Genomic DNA, 21912 nt, shown 5'->3' on the forward strand with positions numbered 1-21912 from the left:
ATAATTATTTCATTGGAGTTCTTTGATAAAGACATTAGAAAAGGCACAGCATATATGACTTCATTATGAAGACCAGGACTTTTTTTTATTTTTTTTAACAGTGAGCATTATTTTTTCCAGAGCAATATATGCTGTAGGGACAGCACGTTTCAAGCTTTTGTAGACATGATGAACCTGTTATGGGTGAATTTCTAGCTCTACTGCAATAAGTGGATGCTCACATTTGTATCATGATTTTACCCACCTCTGACTTCAAATAAGAGTAGAAGAAGCTTTCTATGAATAAAATGATTTAAAAATATTTATTAAGGCAAAATACTTTAAGTCCCTGATATGATGGAAAACAGACATTTATGATTACATATATTTCCATAAACCCACAGAGATTAGGCAGACAGCAGTAGCATTAAACATCTGTGTGTTTCAACAGTTAAGTATTTTTTTATCAAACAACAGTCACCAACTATTAACAAGACATGGAGATGAGATAGAAGCGAGGTAACTAAAAACAGTGACATGGACTTGCTTTTCATCTCTGTAACAAAATCCTGGCTTCCTACGCAATGTCTGAGTTTGCAAGAACTCAAATTCAAACAAAAAAGAGAAGATATAAATTTCACTGTTTACCTAATCCCTTTTAGTGTTTGTCTTACGAATTTATAGTGGTTCTGATAGGCTCAGCTCAACAGAATGCTGGGCCTGAAAAATCAGGAGTGTTTCAAATCATGCCCAAAGTGTATTTGCAGTTCTATGTGGAGTTGCATAAGCTATTGCATCAAAGTGGTTTTTTCCCTGTCTCAGCTGAGTTCCTAGTACATACTACACTTAAAGTAATGCAAGCCATGTTGAAACAAGAGTGAGCTTTTAAGCACATCAAGTTTCAGTTCATTTTTCAGATTTAAAAAGCAAAAAAAATTCCAGAAGGAGAAAAAATCAGCAGGCTTGTCTAAGAATAGAAAGAGACAAATCCCGAGCTGTGTTGTCTTATAGAAGCAGCACAGAAAGTACAGCCAAGGGAGAATGGAGGGTAGAAAGATGAATTTATGCCACCTTAACAACCCCCAGATTTGGAGTGGACTGAGTTCAGTCCATCTGTGACACAATTAGTACCTTAGTCTGACTTCCTTACAGAGCTATCTTGCAAACAGAAAAGAGCTCCAAGTCATTGTCTTCTTCTGACTTTCCATTTTTTCATAACATCTCTCTAGAAAACCCCAGTACTGAGGACTCTATTGGAGCAACAAAAGCTTGCATATAATTATTCATATTCTGAGGCTTCTTAAAACAAATGCAGTCTTTGTACACCTTGGCTGCACTGCCGCAGGCCTCTAAGGCGGCAAAGTAAGGGCTACTACTTATTGGTGTTTAAACATAATATACAAGGACATAGTTCAATTCATAAGCTATATGATTTAGAACTTCCAAATGATTATTTTTTCAATCTAAAAATTTATTTTTAACCTGTGCAGTGTTCTTAAAATCAGTAGTCCAGATTCTGTAAAAACTTTATGAGGCTTAGCCAGCACAAACATCACATCTTGTAAATGCAAATGGATATAGCCAATGGAGCCACCTTCTTGCTCCATGCTGTGCAAGGAGTTCTGCCATTTTTTGAATCAATTACTGCCTTCTGATACTAGTAGGAAAGGCAAAGGTTTAGAAATGATGGAACCTTAAGATACTCGTGAATAAATGTTATTCTTTCATCATGGCTGAAGCGACCTTATGGCTATTTGATCGGGCAATAAAAATAGCCCCAGTAAATGTCAGTGAGAGTCAAAACATATAGAGAAAGGAGGCTTCATGAGAACACTAACAAGAATTCGAGGACATTATCTGCATCCCACAGATGCAGGAAAAAAAAAAGAAAGAAATGCCCTTGGAAAATTTATTTCCCTGCAAGGTATGTTTTTTCTTCTTCAGTAGAGCATTAGGGAGGAGTACAGCCTTGGAACCTTCAGAAATTCACACCTCTATCTACAAAAACAGACTACAGCCTCACTGAACCCTGAGCCAAAGTGCAAAGAGCATGCCTATCCTAGTTATCTGCCTAACTCATCCACCAGCGAAACAGCCTTTTGAAACGTACTGCCATTAGCTTTGCCAGCTTTATCTCCTTTCCACAAGCATAAACACGTTTCAGTCAAAGAAGTCAATGATATGTTAACAATACGTGCAATACAGTGAGATACCAACTGAAACAACTGTAATTATTGTCCCTGAAGACACTGAAAGGATAGATAAAAAAATACATCTGCCCTTTAGAAACAGTCAAGGTGCATAAGCACATGTTAGCATCCTAGGCACTAAGACAATTTCAAGATTCTGTTATTTCTTTCGTTAGGCATTGATCAAACTGTCTGGACTACCTCTAACCTATCAAAGGATGTAATGAGATTATTGTAGTGATTTATCAGAGTAAATGACACTCCCCTCCCCCAAAATCCAGTTTTTTAGAAATTGCAAGGGCTTCAAAATTACCTTTTAAAATTAAATACTTGTAGAGATTAACCAATATGTCACAAGAGTGGATGTGGGCAAAGATCTACAATCTTAGTCTGCATAAGCCTTTTGCACCTACAAAGTGAGTTCAAAAAAACCTAAATCAAACCAAACTACCTATCCTATTCACCAGATTCTGCTTATTCCCACACTAAGATCAGACAATGCAAAGACAAAAAAAAAAGTAAAAAAAAGAAAGAAGAGAGGATTGAGTGCTTTTTAATGTTTTGGTCTGTTATTGTAAACTTACTGCTTAAAATAATTAGGAAAAAAATTATCCCCTGAGCTCAAATTTGTAGTCAGATATAGATCAGTGAATGCAGAGAACTTTCTTTTACCACTGTGTAGATTTAGAGTACAATCTCCAGGAAATGGTGATCTGGGAGCTCTATTCCATAAAAGGGAAAAGTATTTAGAGGCCCTTGGCTTTCAGTGTGCTCCCTCTGCAACTCATTTTACCATAGTAGAGAAAGCTAAGTATAATCAGTTAACTTACCCTCTCTCTGAGTCACAGCTGAGTGTCGTGTTAGTGAAAGCTTAGATAAAGGTGCTTTACTCCATCTCCACTGACAGCTTGGCAGTTGACCTCAAATGCTCTGTCACATCACAGCAAGGATATATAAAAAAGTAGAAATAAAGATTTAAGAAAGCACTTTATTAATATTTCTTGACCTCATACTGCCTGCAGTCAAGTCAAGCAACTCTGCAACTCCCATTGTTGACAAATGATACTCGTGAACACAGCTGAACTGCACAATTCTGAGCTGCTTTTTGTAACTCTGTTCTTTGTTGTCCTAGAAAGTGGTTGTAAAACATTACCATATTAGAAAGGTATATTTCTGCACTCCTTTGGTACAGCTGGAAAAGTGTACAGAATTCAGGTAGCATTTTGAATTAGTACTTAAGAACCACTAAACTTATTTCATTCAAAACAAGTGTGAGCAAAATGGTGTTTTTCTTACGTTTGCACCACAGAATAAGTTTTCAAACACAATACATGGTTACAGTATTTAAGATAGACAAAGTTTGTTGACATACATTAGTTATCTCAAAAACTTTTAAAAAAACCAACAACACAACAAAACCTATAAAACCAGATCCAGAATATCTTAATAGAAAGCCTTTAATACTTTGTACTAGGACTTCAAAATTTTTGTTTATATAAACATTCACTGGAAAAGAAAAAAAAACCAAACCCACAACTAAAGCTGACTCATTTACATTCTTACCCTATGTGACAAGAGATGCTACATGGGAATTGGAAGACTCTTTATTGTCTGCAACATGGAAGAAAAATTACTGTTTCCTACTGCACCTAATTTCTATGACAAGAGTGGTTTCACATACTGAATACTTAAGTTTGCAAGATATTGAGATACTGCTTCTGTCAGTTTACCAAAACACAGTCATAGCCCCAGGACTAATATAAGGCACCTCTGTGATACCAGTAACGATCTGAGTTTTACCCACATTAATATCCATACAACTGTAAAAGATAAGCTCTGGAAGACAAAGTGGCGTTTCTGTTTGTAAGACACAAAACAATACCATTGGGGTGTGCAAAGTGTATGCAACCAGTACATGAATTCAAAGCATCTGTTTTAATTCTGAGAAGTATTGAGATTAATTCCTGAGCAACTCAAATAATACTTCTTGACAATCAGAGCACTTCCAGGTTGCAACCTCAGAGACAAGGGATAAATTTTAATATTCTGTCACAAAAATATTTTAAGGGAAGAAACTAATGAAAGCATAAGAACAACACAGCAAATGTCCCCCAGCTTCTAAAAACCTTCTGTCTCTCAAACTCAGTGGGTACAGTCTTCCTGAGGACTACAAGCTACCCATATAGCACTTGCTTTACAGAGCAGCATGACAGAATCACAGAATGGTAGGGGTTGGAAGGGACCTCTGGAGATCATCTTGTCCAACCCCTCTGCTTGAGCAGGCACACCTAGAGCAAGGGAAGCAAAGACAGGAAAGAATCTCTTCTTCTGCTTCCTCATAGCTCAGGACCACATAAAACCTGATGGTTTTCAATCATCTGCTTGAATGAGAGAAAGGAAACGTTAGGTAAGGCAGAAAGTAAAATGTCCTTTTGATGCATGTCCAGCCTGATCTGATTGGGAGCACTCAAGAGAGTGTCTATCGTAATGGCTAGTTATGACACTTTGCTGAGACAAAAAAAGTTTGGGGGTGAGAGGTGATGCCGGTCCATTACAAACAAGAACAACTCCTACAACAAGGCATTTGGTTTCGTTATGTCTCCAAACCCTGATTAAAAAGAACAAAAAAGCATTTTAGGCAGCCTGAAAGTTTCCACTTATTTAAGTGGCAATTAGGAATCAATATTGTATTAATCAAACTTTTATTAATTACGCTTTTTTGGATGCAAAGTCTTTGTTTTCATTTTTTGTTTTTTATTTAGCATTAGAAGAGTTTAAGGAAATAAAGTTATAAGTAGCATTACCTCCCTGCGAAAACAAATGGTTTTAAGAATTTTATACAAGCTCACAAAAAATATGTTCTGATTCATTTGTAGTCTTTATCCATTCTGGGGTTTTCTTTGAACTAATCAGCTTAAGACAAAACTCCAGTAACATACTTTTATCTGGTTAAGTTTGTGCCTAAGATACTGGACCTAGCTCTCATATGGAAAGGACAGCCAAAGGGAGTTATGGGAAAGGACAGATGTGCAAGCTTCTTAGAGCAGAGGCTTCTCCCCAGTCATACCATTGCAAGAACCTGGCACTCCCCACATCCCATGCTGGAGACAACAGCATGGCTGTGACAAAAGGACCAAAGGGAGGTGGCACTTCCCTTTCCAGACCTAAAAGTTTTACCCATCTGTTCCCCCTCATCCAGTGGCTTGCATTCAGCATGAACTGCAGTTAATTTAGTTTAACTGGCAGCTGTTTCCAGGGTCACTTAAGGCATTCTCTCCAAAGTAGAGAACTTAGAAAACTAACATAGCCAAGAACTCTACAGCAGAAAAGAAAACAATTCATGTATCTCTTTCCCTGTCCCCCCCATCTACATGTTTTGTTTTGTTCTTTTATTGCTCCCCTAGTACTTGTACATATTTCTTAGCCAAAGGCATGGAATCTTCCTCATTCAAAGTAGAAGAAATTGAAGTGAATATGAAGCCGTATGCTTTCACATAATAGTGAAAGCCACCTATATATTTCACTGAGCTTACTAAGGGTTTATGCTCAAATCCTTGCATAGAGAAAGCCATCTAACAATGAACCAGTTAAAGATTTAAAATTTTAATTACAGTAGATCCTTTACCTCACAGGAAAATATCGTCCAAAGCCACATATCAAAACTTTGCTATACATGAAGAACAAAGTGACCAGGCATGCCAGGTGTCAGACTTGGCCATGAAATAGTCTAACTGCCTAGCAGATCTTACCATCCAGAAGTTTTTAGATATGCCTCATGCACCTTAAATTACAATTAATCACTCTTAAACAAACTTGCTTTTATTATTTCAAGAATTCTTTCCCTTGTTTTGTGTAAAAAACCCCAGAAAACCAGCACCCAAAAACCCACCCTCCCCCAAAACCCCCCACAATGTAAAAAAATCATACCACTCTACAATTCATAGATATTTTACCTTGTCCTACTTCTTACTACCTCTTTTGTTTTATTCCATCAGTGGGCTTTCACCTAGAAAGACAAGAACAAGACAACAAGCAGCAGAGCCCAGCCAGATTGCTGCTAGGAAACCAGCTGAGCTGAACTTTGGGGTACTTTTATATATGTGTGTGTGTGTGTGTGTGTGTATTTGGTGAAAAAGATAGTACATGTGATATACGAAGGACAAATTAGGCCCTGATTTATTAACTATTATGCACAACTTAAAGAATTCAGCCTACAGTAGCAAATCTGATGATCAGAAGACTGTCAGATCTCAAGGCAGAACTGACACTTTTCTTAACTTTCAGATTCGTTTTGATAGACTTTAAGGAAATGCAGTTTAAAGGAAGAATGTGAATGCGGATTGGGTGGATATTTGCCATGGAGAATAAGGATTTCTAAGCATAAGGAACAGCATATAAGGAAGTGTGAAGATAAGAGTGGGAGAACAGTACATTAAGTATCGTTCAGGAGGGTAGTTCAAAAGAAATTGAGAGCTAGGAAGTATCTGGAGAAAACCTTATTTTCTTATAACATAAAGGCAGTGACCTTAAAATAGGAGAAAATCCCAAAAAGTTGAAACTGATATGCAAGTAAAAAACATTGCTCTCTTCCTCCTCCCAAACTACTTGAAAGAAACATGCAAATTTGTTTTGGAGGTAGCATCAATCTTTGTTCCATGGTCATGAAAGATGCCTCTGATGCAGGATCTGTGCATTGATAAATCACCAGATACACATTGCTAATGACAGTAGTATTAATAACACCAGGAGATAATACTACCACCAAACATGCCTTTGCCTAAATAAGCATCATGGATTCAGTAACACAGAGTCATCTGGGTTTCTTTTTCTTCTACTGCTTCTCGCAGATTTGGAGAAACCTGGACAGGTTTCTACTGTCTGGACTGCATGTATTATACATCACATTCTAGTTACACATTTATTTTTGTCTATGAGGTAGGCAGAGTTGGGAACTTGAGGCGGTATTTTCTCAAATTGCCACTTGACTATATTCTTAGTTAATGTAAAAAGAGAACAAATTTGTTTGTGTGGAGGGGAGACAGATAAGATGAGGGGAAAAAAAATCATGTCCTTTGGTGCCAATTCATTCTTGTTAAGAAAAACCTTAAGGTTGTTACATTAAGTAATATTTTCAAATGCAATTTTTACATATAATCATTCTGTAAATTATTCTGTTTTTAAGGACAGCTGGATATCAACTTTAAATAATTTGGAAAAAATTACTACGCAGGGTCTAACTTAGAAACATAAATAAGTTGAAGGCAATTAGGGCAGAACACTATTGCTTAGTGACCTAGGAGCCTTGTTACTAGTCAAGCAAAAAAATTTCCAAACGAAGAAATTAAACAAAATTCATTCCCAATTACAAAGGGTAATCCCAGAAGGCATACTTTGTTGAACAAAGCAACAGTAAAACTCCTTCTTTGGGATCCTAAACTGTAATTGTAGTCTTTCAAGCAGGGAGATTATACTCAGCTCTCCATTTTGCATAAATAAGTGGCAAAACAGCAAAATAAGTATTTTATTCTCATTTTATGCTTCCTGGCAAAAATCAGATTCACAGTTGCTTACTTTAGTGATACATGTACACATTTTTGTTTGCATTGCAAAAATCAACACACCCAGAAGAGCATGAATGCATCTTACTTCCTTGTTTACCAAAAAAGAATTACAAATCCAGTTCCACTGAGTGTTTTTAAATATTGCTGTACACGAGGAAAGGAATAACTCTAGCATCAGTTTATTCAAATAATCAGCCATTGTGTGGCCTTTGACTGCTGACTGCTTATTTGACTACAGTTAACTTACATGTTACCGTATGATGGTCAGACTAGAGGATCAATTCCCAGAATTAAGGAATTCTTCAGGTTGGAAGGTCATTGGGAGCAACCTCCTCCCTGAAGCAGGGTCAGCACTGAAACAAATAGATTAAGTTGCTTTGGACTTTGTCCAGTTGGAACTTGAAAACTTCCAAGGACAGAAATTGCAGAATTTCTGATAGGTCTGATCCAGTGTTTAATTACACCCACAGTAATTCCTCCCCAACCCCTGACCTTACATCCAGTCAGAATGTCCCTTGTTGTACTTTATGATCATTGTCTCTCATTCTCCTGCCATGCACCTCTGTAAAGTGCCTGAGTCCACCTTTTCAGTAACTTTTTAAGTATTGCAAGACTGCAATGATTTTTTTCTCCAGGCTCAGCAGTACCAGCTCACTCTCTCAGCATCCCCTCACATGATGTGTGCCTTCTGACTACCATAGTGGCTCTCCCTGGATTTGCTCAAGTTTGGCAACATCCTGGGGGCCAAAAACCAGATATGGTAAGCAACATCTGATTAAAATGTATTCCTACTCATCCTCCACAACTAATAAATTTATAGACCCTCAAGGAACTTCACTTGTAAAGCCAGGTGACATGTAATGCCAGTAGTATGAACTGCCTACATTGTTTGAATCTTTTTTCCACTCATCTGGTAGTTCATTCATCTAGACTGCAATGTCCCAAGTTGGATACAGGGATGCTATATATTAGATTACAAGAATTGCTGCTTTTGCTAGGAACAGGCCAATTTTATCCCTAGATTACACATTGATTCTGCAAGGCTAGCTGCCTGTGAAGAAGCAAAAACCAATATATATACCTTTTGCCTCCTGCTAACATATGATACAGAACTTTGAATAAGCAGTAACATTTTGGAATGCCATCTTTTAGGCTTTTCTGCTGGAAATAGAAACCACTTGAAAGCCAGCAGCTAGACTAATTTCTCTTATCAATATCTAGCTTAAGAAATGGGTCATAATAATTAAAAAAAATATTAATCATACAAAGGATGATTGTTCAACATTATCCAAACCAGGGAGTGGGGGGAAGTTCTCAGTGTCTCATTCAGGTGTGATGTTGATGCAGAATCAAGGCCAAAAGCCCTGTTCCTGCTCAAAAGATCTATTAAAGCAATACAAGATTTTGCCAACATACTTTGCAGAAGGTCTTTTGCTGAATCATCTGCTGTTTTCTGTGGGCTGTGTTATTCCCTGCTACTGAAAGTATGCTTCTGGAACCATATTAAAAATATGCTGAAAAGTATCTTTCAGATGTAGTCACACAGTATTAATTTCACACTATGAAGTTCTTACAGTAAGCATTCCCTAAATGATTTATTTTTCATTTAAATTTTATTTTTAAAAGGTGTGAGGGGAAGAGGCAGCCTATTTACCGAACAGTTCAGCTTACATGCTACATAAAGTCAGACTTTCAGTAGTTTGGAGGAAGCTTTTTTTTTTGTACTGGGATTTAAAAACAAAGACCCACAACATCTAGACACAGAAAGACCACCCTGTTAGTACTGAATTCAGCAAAAAAATTCTATGTCCATTTTACTGGCCAAGTTAGCAATGGATTGGATGCTTTCCAAGGAGGCACATATATTAGCTGAAACATCAACAAATTCCTCAGAGTTGTGTTTTCTCTTAAGCTAATTGTGCTAATTGAGACAGTTATAAATTTAAAGGTGAAACCAAAGTGTATCTTATTTAATGATTTGAGGGCTGCCTAGGTATTCTGTCAGACAGGATGATGTAGTAATTAAGACTGAGGTAAAATAAATATTCAAAACTCCACACATCATTCATTAATAGTGTGTTAGCACAGAAACTGTCCCATTAGGCATGCTAATGGCACAGCTGTTCTTGTATCTGATACAATAAAATATTGATTTGCATTATTTCGAAGGGTATTTCATCATGCAGCCACAGCACTGATTTAAACATCAGTCATAAATAACATTTGGTGAGCTTTGAGAGAGGAACCCTTTTGCAAACAGCCCACATTATGGCTTTCCATACTTTGTTCAGATTTCCGATAGGAATCAGTGCATGTTTCAAACTCCTAATGCAGACAGTTATTGAAATAAAGAGATTGAGGGCAGCTGAGTTCTGACTGAAACTTTTAATAGAGCAGTGCATTATATTAGCATCACAACTAACTAACTACACAGGTACTTCAACTGATTACTTAAAAGTAAGCTTCTGCCTACTGTCCCTAGTTTGAAATTATCAGTATCTCAGAAGGGAGACTTAATCTCAGGTAGCACTTGCAAGCCTCTCTCAAGTAATCTCTGGCTGTATCTCAGACTTAAATGTCATGATACACCCATGCTCTTAGATGCCAAACTCAGCTACTTGGCCTGAACTATCTGTAGTCCAATTAAGGAACAGAAAGTCTAGCAGGAGACTTCTCGGTGACTACAGACTAATACCCACAGCCAAAATTACAGAAGTAATTTGCCCTTGTTTTATCCTTATTTGACACGCAGATGAGAGAGCTTCAGGAAAAATAAACCTGAGCTCTTTATTTTAACTGGGGAAAAGACAGAAAGAATACTGCTTATCACTTCAGAAAGAAGAGATTTTCTGACTTGCAGAGAGGATGGTCAGAAAATGAAAGCAAACAGTTGTTTCTGAGAAAAGAAAATCAAGTTCCCATTTCCTGTGTTCTCAAAGCTCTGCCCTTCGTCTTCATTGGAATCTAAAATGAGGAACGAGAGATTATTGCTAGCACAAAACACCAAAACCAACCAACCAAATAAACAAACCCCCAAAACCAAAACAAAACCAACCTCCGGAAAAACCCCAACAGAAAAAACCTCACCTGAGGAAAAAAAAACCACCAACAAAAAAAACCCCAACCAAAACCCAATGATATTCCAGAGCTGTCTATCATACAAAGCCTTTACCTGCAGAATCCTGGGACTGAGAATACATGGTAACAAAAAACTGACAATTCAACATTTTATTTTGCAGGTGCCCTTAAAAGCAAAGGGCTCTATTAGACCATCCACTCCAATAGCAGATCAGTTACTCTATACTGCTTGACCTTCAAGGTATTAACACTGAGGAAGACCCAAAGAAGAATGTAACCATCTATTGCTGGTTTCCTCATTCTGAGGAATGGGCACTGAACATGGATTACACTAGTCATGTGTACTGAACACAGACTACACTAAAGTCAGCATTTTCAGATGTGCAACATCAAAGCTAAGCTCCTAACACCGGATTTAAGTGAATGAAGTAGTAAATTCCTCTTACTTTTAAATCCTTCTCAGCAGGATTTACAGGTGTTCATATGGAAGAAATGAGGACCATTCCAGTTACTGGCTAAAGTTCTAGATTCAGGAGCTTTACAATTTGCACTCTAATCTGGAAGCTATCCTCATTGGCTTGCATCTGCTAGAAAGCATAGTAGAAAAACAATATTTCCTTTAATTTTCTTTAGAAATCTACCAAATGCAAAACTCTTAAGTCTTTAAGAACAGATGGTTTGCTATCCTTATTTTTGCAGTTTTCAACAGTGTTCTCCAAAACCAGGGAAGTTAATAGTAAGGATCAAAGCTATCAGAAAGAAAGGAATTTTTACGGATTGACTGGCATGTACTGTACCAAAAAACCACATTTTTCTGGGTAATTAGACAGTTCAGAACAAAGCTTTGAGACAAACAACAGCTTTGCTCTTCTGGAATAGCACAAGCCAAATGTAGCAAAATGTTCCTCATGTCCAATTTGTCAAAATCTTTACCTGATAAAACTATTCAGCCAACACCATTCCATCACTGATTATATCCAGGATTTGATCCAAAAACAATGTACCAGCTTTATGCACAATCTCATCTCATCAACATCTAAAAAAACCTACACTCATATATTATGGTTTTATCAGTGTTGCACACCCTAGCAGAGGTGAGCTTAAACCAGAGGATTACTTCTGCAGGGAATGAGAATTGTAGACTTTGAGGTTTACTTTTTTTATATACTAGGTTTTAAAATTTTGGCCTCAAAACCTAAAATGAAAATAGGAGAGGTGAGGAGGGGGTAAAAGGAACAGAGTTACTCATGGAAGAGACTTTAAAAGAGAAACAGGACATATCATGGGTCAAGATTTGCAATAGAAATATGAGATCCCACTCCAGTTGTTCTCTGTGTCTGTTCCAGAGTGCATAATCTCTACAGTAACAGCAAGTAAATAACGCACATACTTGCCTTTCAGTCTTCTCAGTTTGCAACCAGTAGTTCAGCTCAAGCTGCTAATGACTAAAGTCGTATGATGTCCTGTTCCACTGTACCTGCTAAAAGTTTGATAACTTCCAGCAGAGGAGCATGGTGACAATGTGGGGGAGTAGCAGCCGCCACATCTTGATACTGAGCTAAATCTACCAGAATTCATTTTTCTTAGTCCTCTTTCATACCACTTTATCAGATATGTTAGAATCCAATACTGCTCTTGTCATTACTGTCTTAAGAAATTGTGATGTGTATCTAATTATGCTCATTTTATAACTTTTATATATAAAATCAGACAAAATGGTATTCTGTATTTGCCTACTTATAAACAATTTGTATACAATATACATACAGTCTGTATACATTGAGATTTATTGTTTTCCCATTTTTTATTCTTTCCTTATATGGAATAAACTAAACAAAGTTACATTAAATGTGGTTACTTTATTTTAAACTTAAAACAGCTGTAGACAGTTATGGAATTAAAAAGATTCAATGATTCCAATATATTATGAAATAAAAAATACAAAACAAGGTAAAATACTTAGAAAATGTGTCTTAAAAGAAGATACAGCGAGTCATCGTAATTCTAACAATAACATAGAACTACGTAGATAAGACTAATCTAAAATGGAAGAAATGCTGAAATACCAATGCCTCAAAAGTTTTATTATTAATCAAAGTTTGGGACTTTAGAATGCTCCTGAACAACATTCTGGCAAATGCAGAGACAAAAAGCTGCACATGAACTACCTGAGGTAGTGGAGGGCAAATAAAAAACCTTAAAGAGACTGAGGTAAAGGCAAACAGTATAAGCAATGAATGATGCTCATTCTTTCCAAGCACCTCCCTCTGTATTTTGATGTTGACCTTGAAGCACTTTGCTTTATGCCAAAACAAAACAAACCTCTTGTTTGATGACTGATTGCTTCATGATTTTATTATCATGTAAGGCTTTCATCCTAGTTCCTAACTTTAAGATAATAATTGTCCTACATAAGAAATTAATGCAATATTTTATTACTAGATAGATGCAGATATGAGAATGATTAATTAACACAGGGTGTATGGCATTCCAAACTTTGCTATTTCATTACATTTCTTTACAGAAGTCAACAAGCATTTTAACACAGACAATATGTATTTTCAAAGAGAGGTTTTGACAAAGTTCTCTACCAAATGTCTTATGGAAACTCTGCTCTCACAGGACAAGAGGGAAAGACCTCTCGCAATTTAAAGAAAAAAACCCAAAGGGTACGAGTTACAGGTCTGCCTTTCTCCTGCAGAGATTGCACTCCCACAGGGACTGTGGTGTTCAAAATAGCCATAAAGAATCTGGAAAAAGGGGTGTGTACAGCTGATTAAAAGAAGAGATGGGATCTACAGCCAGCCAAGGCAATTTATGGGATATTGAGCACCTGAATTATGAAATGGCAGGTGAAATACTCTGCTGAAAAATGCAGATCAATGCACACAGGGAAAAATAACCATAAAATATACTTAGCTAAAGCAGAACCCATCATTATGTTTTACCAGTCAGGAAAGAGATCTGAGTCATTTTGGATAGTTCTCTGAAAATAACATTCAGAAGTAGCCAAAAAGGCAAAAATGTTAAGAATTAGTAGGAAAGAACTGAGAACAACATAGATTATGAGCATATTATGCCCAAATCTTCAAAACAGTTCTAGTCATATCTTGAAAAAATACAACATAAATACAAAGGGTACATAGGAAGAAGAATCATCAGAAATAACAAATGGTTTCCATGCAAAAAAAACAGAGCACTTCAACTTGAAAATGGGACACTTCTGGACAGAAACAGCTTAGAAGTGTTTAAAAAATCATGAACAGACCAGACAGTGTGGCCTATTATTGATTTACTCACAATTTCTTACAATACACAAGGATGAGAATGCCAAAAGCACTTAGGCAATAGCTTAAGTACAAAAGAAGCTCCTACACATAGTATAAAATTAAATAATTTTATTTGTTATCACAGGAAGTTGTAAGAGAATTGAAGCATATAAGTGAGATCAAAAAGGGATTAGATGCATTCAGAGGAGAGGTACGGTAGTAGTTATACAGCCCCTGGATCTGGAAAGCCCTAACTTGCAGACAGTTGAAAACAGTGAGGGTAGAGAACGTTCCTGCTTTTGGCATAATGTAAATGTGATGCTCATGTGGGATTTGGTGAATGGTTTGCATGACCTGGATATGCAGTTCTAGTGTTCACTGGTAGAAGCAGTGAACAAAGGAAAATTTAATAAAGAGTGAATAAAGGAAAATTGCCATTACGCCCATTATGAGTAATTAGCAGTGCTGAAGGAAGGGATGGATAGAGCAACAGAGAGAAGAAAGTAATGGGAGAACAAGACTTTTTCTTACATCTTTCTAGTCAATACAAGACAGTACGTACTAAGACCACATCCAGGACTAAGATCCTGCTGCCACAGGATGGTTCTGTGCTGGATTCCTAAGTAGTCTTCTTGAAGAAGTAAACATATCTTAGACTGAAGAATGTTTGGCATCTCCCTGCTTTGTCATGTGTTAGATTGTTGCATACGAACAAACTTCGGATGTTTTTAAAAGGCTATTTGGGTGGCAAGCCACTGAAAGTATTTTCAGTTCTTTAAGATTCATCATACAAATAGTGAATTTCATATGCGAAAAGACGTTGAGCCAGCACTTTTCAAACTTTGTAGTCTTACATATACGTACACACATTTGCTTGCACACACACTAAGTGACATTTCCAATTTTATAGCTGTATGAAGCAAATTCTATTTGACTGCAATACCGTTTAATAGAAGACACAGGTAGAAATCAATATAGAATCTTCTTCCCCTCCTTTTTTCCCCAGAAGATCAAGAAACTGAGATTGGTATGAAGTTTTACACACCCCTTGATTACAAAGGATTATTGCTGTTCTCCATCTTTTTCCCTTCTTATTATCTTAGCCTACCAGTTTCTTCCTTTGCCATCCCCTTACCTATCACATATATTCAGTTGCACAGTGCTGCCTACATTCCTGCTACCAATGCCTCACATGTGGCTGAGTCAGAAAAAACATGAAAATAATATCTTCTCAAATCAGCAGTACAAGCTGAGGGAATGTTTTCAGACGCTTTTGTAACTCCCACTGTTTTTCTCCTACAGAATCTATACCAGCAGAGTACAAAGGAATAAATCAAATTTTCTGACATAAAGGCTGGAAGTATCTCTTCTCTTTCTCCAATTAACATTTCTCTCTAGTTCAGCCACTGTAAAAATCAGGTCTCAGTAGGCAAGGAAATGTAATATTTCCCTTGTATACCTAGTAAACTGAATCTGTAAGATAAATTCCACAGTGTCATTGCTTTAACAACAAAGAGACAATATATATCATTATAACTTTTCATGCGCTATGGCTAGATTCTACATCATAGGCTAACTGTACATAGATGACTAACAGTCCCTGCACAAGATCAAAGCAGACAAACTACATTTAGTTCTTGTCTACCAAACCTCATAAGCAACCTGCTTTCTTTTCCAGTAATGAAAAGCACAGTCAAAGCTTCCACTCACTACAGAAAGGCCTTGAAGAGACAGACTGTACATTTTGTTTGCCTCCAAACTTCCAAGTTTTCCCTGTGCTGGACTGCTGCAACACTAAGTTAAATATTAGGCCTTTAACCTTAGGGGCCACATCTTGTCCTCCTGTTGTAAGGGCTGCAGGACTAGACTAACATAAAATCTCAGGAGAACAGACAAGCAAAGGAATGTGATACCAAGCAGGGAATGATTCTTGTTTTTAAAGAGTTATTATGCTTCATTCATGGTCTCTGAATACCTATTCCATGATTACCTTCACCAAGCAGTTACTCTGAAAGCAGCATCTGTCTTTTGGGGTGGGGGAAGGGGAGTGTCTCTTAATATAAGCACAATAATTGTACATTAAAGAACATAAAGTAATTCATTTCTAAAATAAAAAAGCCAAAATTCTTATCCCCTGACATCACGAGAACTTTGCCTGACTTCTCAGGATATGACCAGTATTAGAATTTTAGAAAAATAATGTCATCTGTTGATAACAGACTAGTAAGGACCTGCAATACTGCCCCCTTTTCAACCCAATAAATTTAAATGAAACATCATGTTTTCTAGAAAACTATATAACTTTCCATGCTTTTACCCTATATTTGGGTTCTATTGTCTAATACGACCCTTGTTATCTTCCAGACCATCTTCTCCAGCTACATATCAAAATGCAAACTGGTAGCTACAGCTGAAACAGCTCATGAAACTAAGTAAAGCTTTATTTTGAGAAACTAGCCAAACAATTCTTTTCAATCCCAGTAATAAAGGTTTTAAAATTTATTGTGGAAGAGGAGAGAAAAAGTGGAATAACAATTAGTATTAATGCAGAATTGGTTTGGACAGGAATACACTCTTTGAGTTCACTGCCTCTTCAGCTAAGGTGGGTGAAACACAGGTTGAATTGTATCTTTATGGCACACAAAGTATAAATTTTTCAGTAGTGAGAATCTGTCCAACAGAACTGTAGCACTCCTAACATAATATGAATAAATGAGCCAAGAATGGGCTTTTTGACCTTTTTTACACATGCACTCAAAATACAAATTGCAAATGAATGTCTGAGGATAGAAAATAGCCTTATATCACTGATTTATTAAAAATTATTTGCTTCCATTAGAGTTTGTCCTGTTTCCTCTGTTTGGCTGTAAAGACAAATTGTCTTAAGAATAATTCCATTTAAATAAACTACAAAATATTTTTTATACATCATTACAGCAACAGATTTATTTTAAAGGAAATATACGTAATTTCATTCTACCTTGTGTGATTGCTGCCATGGTCAGTTTTACACATATGCCTTTTCCTATTCAGAAGGTTGTATTCTAGTTGTTGTCTTTGGCCCAGGGTGGAATTGTTAAGAAACGTTAGCCACCATCTTTATCACATATGTATTCCAGGTTCAAAGCTTCTGTGATGCAAACACAATGCTTTAGCATCAAACATTTAAGATGGTATATTTTCTTCAAGTTAAAAATCATCAGGATTGAGAACTTTATCGAAGCAAAATATATCCACATTTGCTAGGAAGTAGGAGCAAAATAGAACTTCTTCATTCTATCACCATGATGACAATTTCTTCAAGGAAAAAAGAAGAGGGGTTTTTAACTTGTTTTTGCTTTGGCACATAAAAAAGCATTAGAGAACTTCTGGAAAGACTAATAGTTTTTCAAAAATTCAGTTCTTATCTTAGTATCCCTTTTCCCCTTGAAGCTCTCATGTTTGCAGTTTTCCCTTAGAAATTATGTTTTGGTATCCAATATGAAATTTTCTCCAGTTTATTTATATCTCTTTATCAATTCAGTTCAATTGAAGTGAACATTAGCTTTACATTAGTCCCATTATAGTTATTAGAGCTGATATAAAGAAAGCAAAACTTGATAAACTGAGGAAGTGATTTTTTTTTCTTACAGACAACGCAGATACTTGCTTTTACTTGTCAACTGAAAATGCTGTTTTCATTCAAAGATTCATCAATTCGGATATAGCTAGATACAGGTGCTAAATACTGATCTAAGATTTCTTTCAAATGTTTCTATCAAAACCAGTAACACCAAATTTTATGTTCTTTGCAGGGAAAGGAGCAAGAGAAGAAAAAGAGCCCAGACCTACTGCATTCTATACATCATCTTTAAAATAGTGTTATTATAATACCACATGCCTTCAACAGATTGAGAGGCATGAGAATATGTATAAAGGGGACCTTTCATGGAGACTTTAGCCTAAGGCCGTTTGTCTCCTGAAGTTTTCTGTTTGGTTGGTTGGTTTGGTTTTTTCTTTGTTTTAAAATCAACTTAAGTTCCTGCAGTAAAATCAGTAACTTGATTTAGGCTTTATGGAGGAACCTCCCTCTTCTCAGCTGACTACAGGGAAAGCCCAGGGAAACAAATTTCATTAGGCTAAAATTAAACTTTTTTTATATAATCCCTTTTCCTGAAGGGATTTACTTTGGATTACCTTCCAAATGAATTGCTTGAGGCAGGGGAAGGAAGAGTGGGCTAAAGAGACATGGCTTCTGTCCTCCTCCTGATTCTTGATTTTATTGGGTAAGAAATCAAATTCTTAAAGAATACAAAACGTAATTCTCTTTATTAGTCTTCTATCCAAATCCCAGGCTGAAGTCATTAGGAGAACATCTTCCCAATACTTTTGCCTCACAAATCGAAAGAAATGAGAAAGCTAGAACTAGAGTTACTTGGTTTTCTATAAACAGTTAATGTATGTTCCACTAACCTTTTTATCATATCTTGCCTTTATTTCTTCTTTATATGTAACAACTGACTCCAAACAAATAATACTTGCCAAGCTGTCTTAACAAGCTATGCAATGTCAATATCTATGCAGAAAAAAAGAAATTTAAATCTACCTAAAGGTCAATTAATACCAATCATACCATTTGATCTATGTAAATAAGATGTCAAATTGTGTTGAACTTGTTTCTACAGCACATAAAGTTTTCCAACACAAACTTTTTTGTTGTTGTTAATGTTTCTTAGTCAGAACAATGTTTATTTTCATTTCCATGGCGCTTAATGGTAACCCACAAATTCATTTTCTAAGTGTTCCCTCCAAGTGTTTTGTTTTTAACCCTCTTGGAGAAACAAAAATATATTTTTACAGAACGAAGAGGGTAAAGTTACTAACTGAACATGACATTTATGTTTTTGCTAAAGGAATTATTTAAATTTAAAGTCAGAGCCAGCTGTGATTTTTTTTCCCAAAATTCTCATTATCTGGGTAACTTAGAAAGGATTTTCTGAAGAAACAACAGAATCTAGAAGATAAACACAGCAACTACAACACTTTCCATAACAATTCATTTGCCAACCTGAGTGAACAGTACCACACTTTTCTACCACCCACATGAAAGAAAAAACACTTCAATTCTAAATGCATGTTAAGCATGCTTTTGTACTGACTTGAAGCGAAAAGCAAATTTCAATCACATAGCTTGTTTTAATTGCAACCAATGCCTTAAATAAACATTGTATTGCAGAGCTTCATGAATTTTCAATGACAGAGTAACCAATTACACAATATTAGTGCTTCTGGTATTAAAAATTACATTTTCTTCTACAATTTTTGCAGCAGAGTGGAGTAATGAAATTTCATTTAATTTCAGGTTCATACTGTGTTCATTTGTATTTCTGCAACTATACGAAGCCAAAAATCAGGCATTAGTAAGTCACATAACTTTTCTAGTCAATTTAGTCTGCAAAGGCATGCAGAAGTTATTTGCTCAATTGACTTTCACAAAGCTGCACAGTTGTAACCATTACTATGAAGGGTTAATATTCCTTAGGGAGGTCTGTATATTGAAAACATGCTGAATATGCTTTACATTGGTACATAACTCAATTTTTATAACTGAGTGAAACGTGGACATTTGTCCAATTTAAATCATTATTTCATAGCACAAATGCAGCAGGAAATAGTAGATGTGTTTCAGAAAGCGAGGGATAATGACATGTATAATGACTGTATAATGACGTCTTTCACTATATCCTGCAAATATTTTGGGGAACGCTGAAGTTTTTGTGGTATTTGTTTCTCAAAAGACATATTTAGGAACCTCAGAACATTCAAAATACTAGCAACATAATTCTTCAGCTTTTTCAAATAAACACTTGCTAATATAGCTAAGATTTACCACTGTGAAGAAAAAATTATAATTCCCCAATGCACTTAAGTGAAACTGGCCACTGTATCTTCTTCACCTGAACTGTTTATCAGATGTGGGTATCATGTAATACTGCTTCAGGTTAGGTGCTAATTATTAAAGTCACCATAATAAAACTCATCACATTATCTAACAGTAGCTGTCTGGTCTTCTGCGCTTCTGAACTAAATCTCACTTTCATCACATACCCAAACCATATTGCACTTTCAGTTACCAAAAAATGCAGTTACATACTGAGTTTTATGACATAACTTCAGTCCCTGAACATCCATCTAGGCAGAACATTGAACTCTGTGGGAATTATGTTTGACAGTTATGGACAAAAATATAGCTTTTGCATATTAGTTATGCAATCCATCAATGATTTTTATCTTCTAGTTCACTAACTTCAGTTTCTAATCTGGACTGGGAAGGTTCAACATTTTCACAGACAGTAAGCTATCACTGTTGACCTCAATAGAAGAGCGTACAAACACAGAAATTTGTGTTATGGAGTGCTATGAAAACATTTATATATATATTCTCCTCTGTGACTTGTATACTATTTTTATAAACAAATTAAAGTTGGTTTATGAAGCAGCACGTACTTTAAAAACTAGCACCACCACCCAAGGGTGTTGAGAGAGCTTGCTGACATCATCGCAAGGCCGCTCTCCATAATCTTTGGGAAGTCATGGAGAACGGGGGATGTCCCAGAGGACTGGAGGAAGGCAAATGTTACCCCTATCTACAAGAAGGGCTCAAGGAAGGATCCAGGTAACTATAGGCCCATCAGCCTTACTTCAATCCCAGGGAAAGCTATGGAACGAATCCTCCTGGGGGCCATCACAGGTCAATTGAAGCATGTGATTGGGAAAAGCCAACATGCCTTCACTACGGGCAGATCGTGCTTGACTAACCTGGTGGCCTTCTATGACAAAGTGACTTGCCTGGTTGACAGGGGGCGGGCAGTGGACATTGTCTACCTGGACTTCTCCAAAGCCTTTGATACAGTCCCCCACAGTCTCCTCCTGGAGAAATTAATGTGTTATGGCCTAGACAAGTAGTCTGTGCAGTGAGTGGGGAACTGGCTGACAGGCCGCACCCAAAGGGTGGTGGTAAATAGCTCTTTCTCAAACTGGCAACCCGTCACTAGTGGAGTCCCCCAGGGATGGATATTGGGCCCGGTGTTACTCAGTATCTTTATAAGTGATCTGGATAATGGCATCCAGTATAGCCTGGTGAAGTTTGCTGATGACACCAAGTTGAGTGGGGAAGTAGACACTCCAGAAGGGAGAGCTGCTCTGCAGGGAGATCTGGATAGGCTGGAAGAGTAGGCCAGCAAGAACCTTATGGAGTTCAACAAGGAAAAGTGTAAGGTCATGCACCTGGGAAAACATAATCCAGGAGCGCAGTACAGACTGGGATCCACCTGGCTAGAGAGCAGCTCTGTGGAAAGGGACCTGGGGGTCCTGGTGCACAGAAAGCTCAACATGAGCGAACAGCGTGCTGCTGCGGCCAAGGTGGCCAACAGGATGCTGGGTTACATCAAAAAGGGCATCACCAGCAGAGATAAAGAAGTCATTATGCCACTATACTCAGCACTTGTCAGGCCACACCTGGAGTACTGTGTACAGTTCTGGTCCCCGCTATACAAAAAGAATATGGACAGGCTGGAAGGGGTCCAGAGAAGGGCCGCCAAAATGTTCAAATGGGAAGCTGCCATATGAGGATAGGCTGAAAGTCTGGGTTTGTTCAGCCTTGAGAAAAGGAGGCTCAGAGGGGATCTCATCACCATGTACCAGTACTTAAGGGGTAGTTACAAAGATGATGGAGACTCCCTTTTTACATGGAGTCTCACGGAGAGGACAAGGGGGAATGGACACAAGTTGCTCTTGGGGAGATTCCGATTGGACAAAAGAGGGAAATTTTTCACACTGAGGACAGTCAACCATTGG

At 37.1% G+C, this 21912-nt stretch overlaps 1 long non-coding RNA gene across 1 annotated transcript in view; it reads right to left on the bottom strand.

Annotated features, from left to right (window-relative positions):
• Positions 1 to 3003: 3003 nt before the first annotated feature.
• LOC135313506 (uncharacterized) overlaps positions 3004 to 21912 on the bottom strand; it is a 29649-nt gene continuing 10740 nt past the window's right edge. Inside the window, exons 2-3 of the long non-coding RNA XR_010373138.1 lie at positions 7977 to 8082; positions 3004 to 3098 (exon numbers count right to left, since the gene is read on the bottom strand). This is a non-coding gene — a long non-coding RNA (uncharacterized LOC135313506). The remainder of the gene's footprint in view (positions 3099 to 7976; positions 8083 to 21912) is intronic.

This window comes from Phalacrocorax carbo, chromosome 5 (assembly GCF_963921805.1).
Source record: "Phalacrocorax carbo chromosome 5, bPhaCar2.1, whole genome shotgun sequence".
In the NCBI taxonomy this organism is placed as follows: domain Eukaryota; kingdom Metazoa; phylum Chordata; class Aves; order Suliformes; family Phalacrocoracidae; genus Phalacrocorax; species Phalacrocorax carbo.